Source organism: Pleurodeles waltl, chromosome 5 (genome assembly GCF_031143425.1).
Source record: "Pleurodeles waltl isolate 20211129_DDA chromosome 5, aPleWal1.hap1.20221129, whole genome shotgun sequence".
In the NCBI taxonomy this organism is placed as follows: domain Eukaryota; kingdom Metazoa; phylum Chordata; class Amphibia; order Caudata; family Salamandridae; genus Pleurodeles; species Pleurodeles waltl.
Genome location: NC_090444.1, coordinates 1,650,869,139 through 1,650,881,849, shown reverse-complemented (window position 1 = coordinate 1,650,881,849; position 12,711 = coordinate 1,650,869,139).

Below are 12,711 nucleotides of genomic sequence, written 5' to 3'. Positions count from 1 at the left end.
TCAGGGAAATCATGGTGCAACAAATCATAAAGTTTTATCTCGTTAGAAATGATTCTCTTACACACACAGACAAGAAAGCAGATGCAGAACAGTTTTAAATACATTTATTGACAAAACTGCAATCTATGATAACATACATGAGCTGCACTTATTAGGTTAATGACAATAGACAAAATAAGGATTGTGAGAATAAGTGATGTGAATATGAACAATCCCAATATTTTGCAATAAACATGAAAATACAAATTCCTCCCTAAAGCGTATTGCCTACCCCAAGAGAGCATGGTATGATAAACCTTAAGTGCCCCAACCACCACTTACCTTAGAAAAAGGTCAGCTTCCAGTATCCAAATCAGGCACTGTAGAGGCACAAAGGCTGAGGTCTGCTGCAAAGGGACGTGCAGTATGGATGGAATATCCTGAGTGGAACCCACTCTAATGACCTTGATCTCATAGAGTGTTTTATAAGGCCCATGTTATTGTCCGTGCAGACATCCTGATGTGGGTACCTAATCGTTAGATTGTGTGCCCAAATGTGGATCTGCATTATCGAAACAAAATTTCTGAAATGTTCACATTCTGTTCTTGTCTAACATGGAGCAAAGGGACATGATAACAACCCACTATGTACATTATTGATAATGAAACATTCATACAATAGAAACTAATTATTATAATTTTTTATTTTTGTCCTCATATTCATCACCCCTGCTTTGGTTGAGTAGGAAAAGCACTGGCGCGGCAAGCGACCACATGCCTCCAAGTACATAGTCCAAACCTCGATAGATCATCCCACCTAATCTACTAATTATACTTTTCTCGTACGGATGTCATTGATCAAAAGTTGTTACTTTCAATCATAGCCAAAGCAGCACCTCCAAAAAAATGGGGGGGAGATCTAATCATTGGACTTTAAAGTTAAAAAAAAAAAAAAAAAAATGTTTTTTTTTTTCTTTTTTTTTTCTTCTTTAAGGGAAGAGACTAAACAAAGAACCTATATAGCATAGAATAATATATTATTGATACACATTTTCCCAATACAACCAAAAATTATCTTTTCTAGACAAGGGGCCCCGTTGTTCCAGTGTACAAATTCGATTTACAGATATTTGCCAGTCCAACACACGAGGAGGAAGAGGATCAATCCATTTACGACAAATTTCTCGCCTAGCTAGAAGGATTAATATAAACAGCAAGTATTCCTGCTGAACTGACAATTTCTGGTACTTTGAATCCTGTTCCCGGACCCCAAACACCACTAATGCTAGGTTTAAAACTAAGTTGACATTAAAGATTATCTTAAAAATACTCCCTATATCCCCCCAATAATTCAACAACTTAGAGCATTGCCAAAACATATGGGTATCATCAGCCTTATCTTCCCCACACCTTGGACAATTTTTCTGAGTTTTCCCAATAGCTGTTAATTTAGCCGGCGTCCAGTAAACCCTATGGAGTGTGAACAAATGATTTTTCTTCAGCCCCGCAGGACTGGTAGTAAGCCACAATATTGAACAAGACTTTTGCCACAGTGCTGTAACATCTAAAGTAGGAAAGATCGCTCCCCACTTCGATAGGGGAAGGGAAGCGCTATCATCTGATGATTCTAACAAAGCGTGGTACCATAATGCAACCTCTTTATTGATGGTTTTCTGGTTTAGCTTCTCTTCCCATATGCTCCTACCTATTTCTCCATTTCGACGGGACTTTACCCAACTAGATATCTGAAGGTATTTAAATCTAGAAACTGTCCCCCCAGTACTTTCCTGGAATGCACACCAAATTAACACTTCAACTCCTTCTGTTAACTGGCCCCATCTTTCCATCCCACTTGCTCTCAAAGGCGTTGATAGTTTGTCTATAAGACATTCCAGAGTACCCGGAGAATCCCAAATGGGAGCCGAACTACAAAAATAAGTATCTCTAACGCCCTCCGAAAGTACATCCAAACGTTACATGCATGTCTGGGGAGTTTCAAACGAACTTTCTTAAAGTAGCTGGGATGTCCAAATTTATATAAAAAATGGTCTGCTCCTTCTTCAAGATGTGCCGTTAATGCTCTCCAGACTAAATCGTGCTCTGACTTTTTATTCAATAAGACTCTAATATTTTTTAACTGGAAAGCCAAATAGTACTTAAAAAGGTCTGGAGACGCAATACCTCCCCACTCTCTTTTTCTACTCAACTTTTTCCAAGCAATCCTAACTCCCTTGGAAGCCCATACAAATGAGGATAACTCCCCCTGTAGTTTTTTAAACCAGCTCTTCTTGAACTCTAGTGGGATTGTATTAAATAAAAAAGTAAATTTGGGAAGGATACACATCTTCAAAACATTGGATCTTCCAATTATCGTAAGAGGAAGAGCGGCCCACGCCTTTAACAGTTTTTTGGTTTCCCTATATACTATGTCAAAGTTCAATTTAGCTACCTCGTTAGGATCAGCTGCTAATCGAATACCCAGATATCTGATCTCTTGTTTAACTAAGGGGGAAGCATACGACAAGTTCCAACACATTATTTCCGTCTTTTCTGCGTTTATGCTGTACCCGGAAAGTCTACCGAATTGTTCCATCAAGGCAGTGACCCTAGGTAGAGTAGACCTAACATCACTTGTGTATATCATCAAATCGTCTGCGTATAATGCTAGTTTTTTTTCCCAGCCCCCAGTTCGAAAAGGGATAATCTCCTTAGAAGACCGAAGTAAAGTAGCCAAGGGTTCAATGTATAAATTGAGAAGCAAGGGAGATAAGGGGCATCCCTGTCTCGTACCCCGCCTGATCCTAAATTCTTGTGTTAATTGGCCATTAACCAGGATTCTCGCTAGGGGGCATCTATACAGTTCCCCTCTCGCCCTAACAAAAGGGGTTCCCAAGCCCACTTTTTCCAGCACCGCCTTTAAAAACAACCAATTAACGCGATCAAAGGCCTTGGCCGCATCAAAAGACAAAATCGCCAATGGCGCCTTCTCGTGTACCGCCAAATCAACTGCAGCAAATAACTCGTGAGTTATCTCGTGAAGCTGCCTCCCCTTCATGAAACCCTTTTGGTCCGGATGGATCAGATTGCCGATGACTCTCCCCAGTCTCCTAGCTAAAATTCCTGTATAAAGTTTATAGTCTGCATTCAGCAAGGAGATGGGCCTGTAGGAGGAGCAAGACGTGGAATCCTTACCCGGCTTTAACAATAAGCAAATTGTCGCCTCTCTCCAGGAATTGGGAATTTGGGTCCCTTCTATCAACATAGAGTTAAATATCTCTAATAAAAATGGGGTAAGTTCATCCCCCAAAGCCTTGTATAATTTATTAGGTAGACTATCTGGCCCCGCTGCCTTACCTTTTTTTAATGCCTTTAAACCTTCAGCCAACTCAGCCTCATTTAGCTTGTCATTGAATAGGAGCATCTTAGACTCCTCTAGAACTGGGAGGTCTGCATTGTCTAAAAATTCTCTTACCGGCTCTTCCAAGTTAACCAAACTTTCTGAGTATATCTCCTGAAAAAAAGAAACGAATGCCCCCTCAATCTCTTCTTGCTCCGTGCAGATCTGATTCATACGCTCTGATTTGACCGATAAAATGTGCCTTTTGGAAAGGTCCGACTTAACCTTCCACGCTAACAATTTACTGCAACCTTCTCCATATTCAAAATGTGCGTACTGACTACTTTCCCACTTTAACCTACAGCGATTTTCCAAAAAGGCGTCTAAACTAGACCAAACCTTTTCCTCTTGACAAGACATCTCCTTTACTAAGTCCGTATTCCCTTCTAACTGCGCATTATACATTAAGACTTGAAGGGTTTTTAATGACAATTCCATATTTCCCAGCTTTTCCCTCTCTTCCTGATACTTATAAGCAGCAAGGTTGACTAACCTCCCTCTTATATAAGCCTTAAACGCATCCCAAACACACCACAGACTTGCTGTTCCTTGATTCACCTGAAAAAATTCTCTAGTATCTTTTTTTAACACTTCTACTAATGCGTCGTCTAGAAATAAAGCACAATTAATTGTGCTCCTAATAGTCCTGTTAATAACCCTAATATCTAAGTGTAATATTACTGCTGAATGGTCTGACAAGTATGCTGTGTTGTGGGCTACCCTTCTTACCTCCGGGCATAAACTTTTATGAATTAAAAAAAAATCTATTCTGGATCTATGCCCATATTTTTTATTGTGGAATGTATATCTATCTCCTTCACCCCTTCTCCAGTGCCAGGCATCTACCAAGCCTAAATCCTGCATCGCTTGTTTCACCAGTGTCCTTGTTTTAGGTGAATTTACCATACCCCGGGGGGTTGACTTGTCCTATGCAGGGTCTAGCAATATATTAAAGTCCCCACCTAACACTACTGGGTACCTAGCTGAAAGTAGAATATTAAATAAGTCTTGAAATGGCGTTGGGTCGTCAATGTTTGGCCCGTAGTAACCCGACACTGTAATCCAGTGGCCGCATACACACAGCTCTACCACTACCCACCTCCCTCTGGGGTCAACATGTACTGTTTCTACCCTGAACCTCATGGATTTCTTAATCAAAACTGCCACACCTTTTATTGTACTAGTTTGAGAAGAGCATACGCTAAACGAAACCCAATTCAACTGTTTAAGCCAAGTCTCCCATTCAGTTTGGTGAAGATGGGTTTCCTGCAGTATAATAATCTCCTCCTCGACCAAACGCAAGTACTCAAGCGGTTTTCCTTCCTGGTTTTCCCGACAAAAGTCGGAAAGAAAAAAAACACTGTAGAGGGGTGAAATGAAATTAACGAGGCGCAATAACAGAAGTATTTTTCTCACCCCCTCTCTCTCTTTCTGACAACTGGAAATCCTGGAAAACACAGTGCAAGATGGGAGGGTCCGAATACCCTCACCCCACGGGGAACCTATCTAAGCAATGGCCAACCTCTTTTCTCAAAGACCCTTAAACCTGAAGAACTCTCAGTTGAAGCAGCAATTTACAATCTCAGCCCTTCCAAACAAACGGTGAACCACCACGAATACAAAAGCGCTGAATATTCGGCGTCCATCTGCGCTTCACCTCCCTTTTGCACAGAGCAGTGTGTTTGCACAGGTTTTGTGTTTGTGGAGTGACAAGGAGCTGAAACTTAACACCCCCTAGCGAAATGCAGTTGTAAACGCGATACAGAAGCACGAAATTCCTCTGGTCCATAGAAAACTCTTGCACCTGCTTATTTTTACAAATAAGCAACACTTGTATATATATACATGTTTGCCTTAAGTGCCCCGTTACTCCTGGGAAGGCAGCACCGATAATACGAACTGCCTCTGCCTGCTAGAGACAAGCTACAACCAAGAGTCTAAATGCCCCGGGCTCCCCCCCCAAGCCACCAAACAGATAATGTCACCGTCTTTGCCGCTCCTCGCTCGCTCCTCCGCTAGCACAGCTCCAGGACTTCCCCCAAAAGCGCTGAACGGGAGCCTCCAGGTTTCAAATGCCGGCTCCCGGACCAAGTACACGAAGGCGCGAGGGGGGAATCCTCTCCCCCGCCCTCCTGTCGATCGGGCCGTCGCCGGGGGCACCCAACAAACAAAAAACCAACGGGCAGAAAACTTCAGCGGCTCTCCTGAGCACAGACCGAGGGGAGGTCTGCTCACGATCCAAATCGCGCGATGCTTGGCGTCTCTCGTCCGTCCAATGGGAGTTCACGGGCAGCGCATTAGCTGGCCGTCATGTTCCTCTCTACTCCAATAGCAAATAATTATAAAATAAAAGCATTTTCTATAAAATGCAGGAACCACAAGTACTGCTAAAATTTATCAAAACAAATAATAAAACAGAGCATGTTAATTTAAGTAAAAGGGAACAGGTCTGCAAGTCAAAGGTACGCTAAAATCCTAAACCCAAGCAAACTGAAATGGATCCATGACAAATCAAGAATCAACAAAGCTGCTAAATCCCCAGTACAACTCTGCTGGAACCCTGCCCCAATGGATCTCTCTCTCTCTCTGAACCCTCCAATGACAGGTGTAATGTCCTTGCCACCTACTTGGCAACATAACCTTCCAAGATTTATTGCTCTTTTAAACAAATTGAATAAATCTCCACCTCCATTTCTTTTAGTAACAGTAATAAGACCACATCACCTATCATTTCAGAATTATTCCCCCTTACATTGTAACATTTTAGCAAGATCAAATCAAGTTCCCCTCTCGACCCCTCCCCTCCCAGAATTCTGGTTATGGGAGGAGAAATCTTTTTTCCTACTCTGCTTGAGATGGTTTATCTCTCCTAAGAGAAATGAGTGGCCTCAAGGTCCTGGAAGCAGGACATGGTCAAAGCCATTTTGAAAAAGCCTAATCTTGAAGCAGCATTCTTGGGGACCTATTGCCCAATATTCCTGCTTCCAGGAATAAGCAAAGTATATAAAGAAACATCTCAACAATTTTACTAAGGCTAAAATCTTTTTACACCACACTCAAACTGGTTTCTGGCCTAAACATAATACTGGAACCGTGCTTCTATTGGCAGTAGAGGATTCCAAAAAGAGACTTGACCAAGGAGGTTCGGCTGACTACTAGATCTCAGCGCAGCCTTTGACACCATTGATCATACCACTCTCTTGAATAGGATTCGCAAAGCTGGTTTTGAAGGGAAAGCCCTGAGCTGGCAAACCTCCATCCTGCAGGATAGATCCTTTCAAATGTTTAAATGGCCTTTTCCTCAGATATTCTGCCTCTAAAATGCGGAGTTCCCCGAAGCTCATCTCTTAGTCCTACATTGTTCAACATGCACATGCAACCTCTGGCTGATATCATCACCCCTTTTGGGATTTCTATTGTCTCCGACATGGATGGCAACCAGTTGGTCATCTCGCTCGTCCTGACTCAGACCTGCCAGCTCCCACTCTGGGACCATGCCTGGAACTAGTAGCTAGCTGTATGAATACTTCCTGTCTGAAGCTGAACAGCTCCAAAACCGAGTTTATGATCCATGGAAATAATCCAGCTCCTCAACTGGCCCTGGGCTGGCTGGTATGCCTCGCCCCTTCTGCTCCCCAGAACAGCAATGAAAAGCCTGGAGGTTTGGTCAGAGAAGTCCTTGTCTATGGAAACCCAGGTGATCAAATATTCCTCTAACTGCTTCGGAATCTGCGCATGCTGCACAGGATTCTGTCTCTCCTACCCAAATCCTCAAGGAGGCTGGATGTCCAGGCCTTGATTCTTTCCCCCCTAGAATACGGCACTTCTCTTTACCTAGGTGTCACTAAAGCTGTCATTCAGAAAATACAAGTCGTGCAGACAACCACTGCATGCATGCTGTTGGGTATTCCTACATGCGAATGACCCGGACAAGGCCTGGTGGGCCTCTACTGGCTCCCAGCTGCTCAAAGAATTGAACTTAAAGCCTTGTGCATTGCACATAGACCTCTACATGTGTGGGGCTCACACATTCTACGCCAGTTTGATACTCCCATGCCCTTAAAGGATCCTTATTTCCACCAACTCCCATTTGGCCACTGCTCCCAATGTCAAAAGAGCCAAACGTGGAGAACGCTCTTCCTGCCTCAACGTGGCCAAACTTTGGAATTCCACCCCCTGACCATCTGATCCACAGACCGTGAGCTATCCTTCTGTAGACAACTCAAGACCTGACTTTGAGATCTGATCCTCAAGGTGGTATTAAAACAGAATTTTACTAATGAATATTCATGCATTCGGAGTGTTGGATTTCCCTAGAAAATTAGTTAACGTTAAGAAAAGAATGCATGCATTTGATGTCACGCCTACCTGAGTGGCCGCCAATGTTCACAAAGTGTACTTATTAATGGCTTATTAATATAAATTGTTAAGCTTGTGTTTTGATTAATGTAGTAGTATGTCATATTAAAGGTTATTTATGAGGTAGTAGCTTTGTGAATCGTAGGCCTTAACTTAGAGAGGTCTTGGGCCTAGTTGCACGGCCTCATGTCAAGCTGCATTTTTTGGCAACTTATAAAATGGCCACTTAGAGAATTAAATTGTGATTTTCCACTGTACTGACCAAGTGTTCATAGCTGAATTTCTTTCTCATGAGAACTTCTTGCTAGAAGATGTTGTACTTGTTAGGGACTGTTAGAAATGGGGTCTTTGGTTGGCAGTCAGGTTACTCCATGTCCACGGAAGGACCCTCACTCTAGTCAGGGTATAGGAGAATCACCCTCAGTTAACCCCCACTCACCCCCTTGGTAGCTTTGCACAAGCAGGCAGGCTTAACTTCAGAGTTCTAGGTGTAAAGTATTTGTACCAACACAAACAGTAACTTAATGTAAACACTACAAAATGACACAACACAGGTTTAGAAACATAGGAAATATTTATCTAAACAAAACCAAACCAAAATGACAAAAATCCAACATACACAATTTCAATTATCAATTTTAAAAGCAAAAGAGTCTTAAATCCTATTGTAAACAGGTAAAACACTCAGCGTTGAAAAGTACCTGGGTAGCATCAAAATAACATGCACGAGCAAGTGTGTGTCGAAAAAGGTAAGCAGTGCGTCAATTTATTACCCGGAAGCAAGACCGTGCGTCGTTTCTCCTTCTTCAGTCGGGTCGGCGTGCATTGGTTTTCCTCTCTGCAGGAGAGCGATGCGTGATCCGGGTAGCACTTGGGTCCAGGCAGGCGCTGCATCATTTTTCCGCACCCAGCAAGATTTGTGTTGAAAATCCTCCTGCACGGTGTTAGCCAAACCGCTCTGTGTGGGTTGTGATCTTACCAGCCTTCACTAGTGATGCAGCGCATAGTTTCTCCAGCCCTGAGCGTCAATCTTCCAGCTGCGCTGCAAGCGGTGCATCGATTTCAGCTGTGGAACTGGCGGCGCATCGTTTTTTCAGCCGTGTCTGGAAGGTTGCCTCGAAAATTTTCCCGCACTGCGGTCAGTGCATGGATTTTCAATCTTGGTCTGCCAGCTTCACCTGTCAAGGCCCCAGGAACTGAATAGGGCACCACTTGGCAGAGTAGGAGTCTCAGCAGAATCCAGGTGCTGGCAGGGGAAGTCTTTAATGGCCCTGAGACTTCAACAACAGGAAGCAAGCTCAGGACAAGCCCTTGGAAATGTCTTGATACAACAAAGTCCAGTCTTTGTCCCCTTTCACCAGGCAAAGGCAGCAACTGCAGGATAGCTCCACAAAGCACAGTCACAGGCAGGGCAGCACTTCTCCTCAGCTCTTCAGCTCTTCTCGAGGCAGAGGTTCCTCTTGATTTCCAAAAGTGATCCAAAGTCTGTGGTTTTGGGTGTCCTTCTTATACCCACTTTGGCCTTTGAAGTAGGCTTACTTCAAATGAAAGTCTCTCTTGAAATCCTGCCTTGCCCAGGCCATGACCCACACACACACCAGGGGGTTGGAGATTGCATTGTCCTTTCAGGTGTAAGTGACCACTCCTGCCCTCCCTTCTAGCACAGATGGCTCATCAGGATATGCAGGCTACACCCAAGCTCCCTTTGTGTCACTGTCTAGAGAGAGGTGCAAACAGCCCAACTGTCAGACTGACCCAGACAGGGAATCCACAAACAGGCAGAGTCACAAAATGGTCTAAGCAAGAAAATGCTCACTTTCTAAAACTGGCGTTTTCAAACACACAATCTTAAAATCAACTTTACTAAAAGATGTATTTTTAAATTGTGAGCTCAGAGACCCCAAACTCCACATGTCTATCAGCTCCCAAAGGGTATCTACGCTTTAAGCATATTTAAAGGCAGCCCCCATGTAACCTATGAGAGGGATAGGCCTCGCAACAGGGAAAAACAAATGTAGCAGTATTTCACTGTTAGGACACATAAAACACATTAGTATATGTCCTATCTTAAACATAGGGCCTACCTTAGGGGTGTCTTACATGTACGAAAAGGGAAGGTTTAGGCCTGGCAAGTGGGTACACTTGCCAAGTCGAATTGGCAGTTTAAAACTGCACACACACACACACTGCAGTGGGTCAGAGCCATGTTTACAGGGCTACTAATGTGGGTGGCACAACCAGTGCTGCAGGCCCACTAGTAGCATTTGATTTACAGGCCCTGGGCACCTCTAGTGCACTGTACTAGGGACTTACCAGTAAATCAAATATGTCAATCATGGAAATCTAATTACATACACATTTTAGATAGGATCACTTGCACTTTAGCACTGGATAGCAGTGGTAAAGTTCCCAGAGTAACAAAAACAGCAAAAACAGAATCCAGCACACATCAACAACCTGGGAAACAGAGGCAAAAAGCTAGCGGAGACCACACCAAGGATGCCAAGTTTAACAGGGACACATTGTATAACGTAGTATGTGTAAGAATGACCTTCCTAGGAGAAGCCAATGGATGCACTGACTGGAGTATAAACCACTACAAATATTGATACCTGACAAGCCAAACTATGGGAACAGGAGAAGAGGAGCAAATCATTGACATGTGAACCATATGCTAGTATATTAGTAGATTTTGGGTTTTATTTTCATTGGACTAAATGAAAACATGCAACTCTTTGACCAATAAGGACGTGGGAAGTAGTTTTAGGCAATCTAACTTAGCCAGACTGCACCGAGAGGAGAGAGACCATTCCGCGCCATTCTTCCCATTCTTCTTGAATATTTAGTTATTATTCTTTTCCGAACTCCATCAAGAGACTTTGCTTTTCCATAATTCTAATGCTGAATCCTGATTCTTTGCTAACCAAACTAATGTCCAATTGACAAAGACTGTCACAGCTTGCTGAATCATACTGAGGCAAGGTATAAGACGATGTTACTGATTGTTATGTCTATTTGCTTTTGCTCCTAGGTACCAACTGCTTATTTTGATAGAGCCGTAGCTAGTTGTTTTCCAAATTTGTGTAACTAAATTGTTTTACATGCTGTTCTAATCTGATCTCAGTTAGGGTTCTCACTGATGAGGTTCGCTACATGTAATAAGAGTTTATGTTTTTTCTTTGCTGAATCTAAATGTATGCCATTTCTTTTGCACGGTTATTCTTGCTATTGATTTGTACTGTAACCTTTGAATGTGTAGTGGTACAATCTTTTAGATTGCGATTCTTTGGGTGGTTCAGGCAGCCAGTATTGTTTTTGTATGTATATCATTTGATATTGAGACTAAGTTACGTGACATTAGCGTTGTTAATATAGGGAAATAAACATTCAAACTTTTACATAAAGGTGTGGTTATTCATGGCTGCAAGGTCATGGTGTGTGGAAATTACTGTCTCCTATTGATTATTGATGCCATTGATTGTTTTTGCTATTGATTGGTATGGGTACGGGGTTATATGGTGGGAACTACTTGAAGCGCAGTCAAAAGGTCTATCGGCCTATACATGTCCCCTTATAAGTTTACTTAACAAGGTCTGAAGTGCTAACAGAGGCACCTCTGGCCTGAGCGGATTGCTCTTTCTCAACTAGCACTGGTATGCCTATGGGTTGCCAGGCTCTATAAATCCAATAGCATAGCATAACATAGCATCTAAAAAACATACCAATGAGCAGAAGTGTCAAAATGAAGCAATTATTTTGGAACAATGTTTGTCAGTATATTTGATACTGATAATAATTTTCTTAGTACAGAAAGACTGTTTAGAGAAACCAAAGTCTTAAGGAAATCCTCAAAACAAGTAGACAAACATACTATTTTACCATAGGCAGAATCCAGTTTACAGCACCAATATAAACATCATTGATGCTATGTACTTAAGTAGTTGTATCTCATATACCTACTTCTATAGTGCATTGTATCTTTCTTATATATTTGTTTGATTACAGACTATCTTCTCCTTTTCAAAACACCTCTATATTCATGATGTCTTTCAACAAAGGTAGAAGCAGAATTGCCTGTCATTCAGGTTTGTGTCATAGAAAACTCAATATGATACCAGGTTAAGGGCTCAATTATTCTCCAGTAATTTTCTTATTCTTATAATATGATCAACAGTGAGGTCATTTCTTCATTTTTATACTCATCACCATCGTCTACCTATTAATTGGACAATCATACACTGTGTTTATATGTTGTATTGAGTTTGTTTCTTCACTTCATGTGTTTTCGTTGTTTTCTCTCCCCTCTATGCATCACAATTATATGACAACACCTTCTCCAGCCGATTGCGGACCCACAGAATGAACTCCTGCACTAAAGGCCCCAGGACCCTGCATGTAGGGCACTTAGTGACAGACCATCACTCCTTTTGAGCCAGAGGTCTCGGCTCAGAGGACATCTAAATACAGGCATCGCAAAAAGCTCCTGCCTAGGACAAACCTGTTTGGCAACCCCAGTGCAGGAGGCCGAAATGAGCAACCTCCCTGGGAATATGGTTTGTGACATTTGTATTGAAAACTAAGATTTCCAAAACACTAGTTGTTCAATGATTACAGAAGTGTTTCCCTGATCAATTTGCACAATGTTCCTTGCTCAAAATACATAAACGCGCTATTCAAGCAACGTTCCAGCTAGGCCATTTGTAAACGTCCATCATCTATGTTATACATGATAAATGAATCACTTTTATGACAGAAATATGTAGCTTAACATAGTTTGCATATTTCACCTCTACTCTACTGTTAGGTAATTCATGTTAGGATTAGGCTTAAACATGTAAATAAATAATCTGTTTTATGAATACTGTGGATTGGCCTGCACTGGCTCAGAGTTGCATGTCTGCCCTGCTGCTATTTGTCCAAAACCCCACATGTGGGTGATGCAAGACCATCTAAACTCCCACATAGGATATTTAACT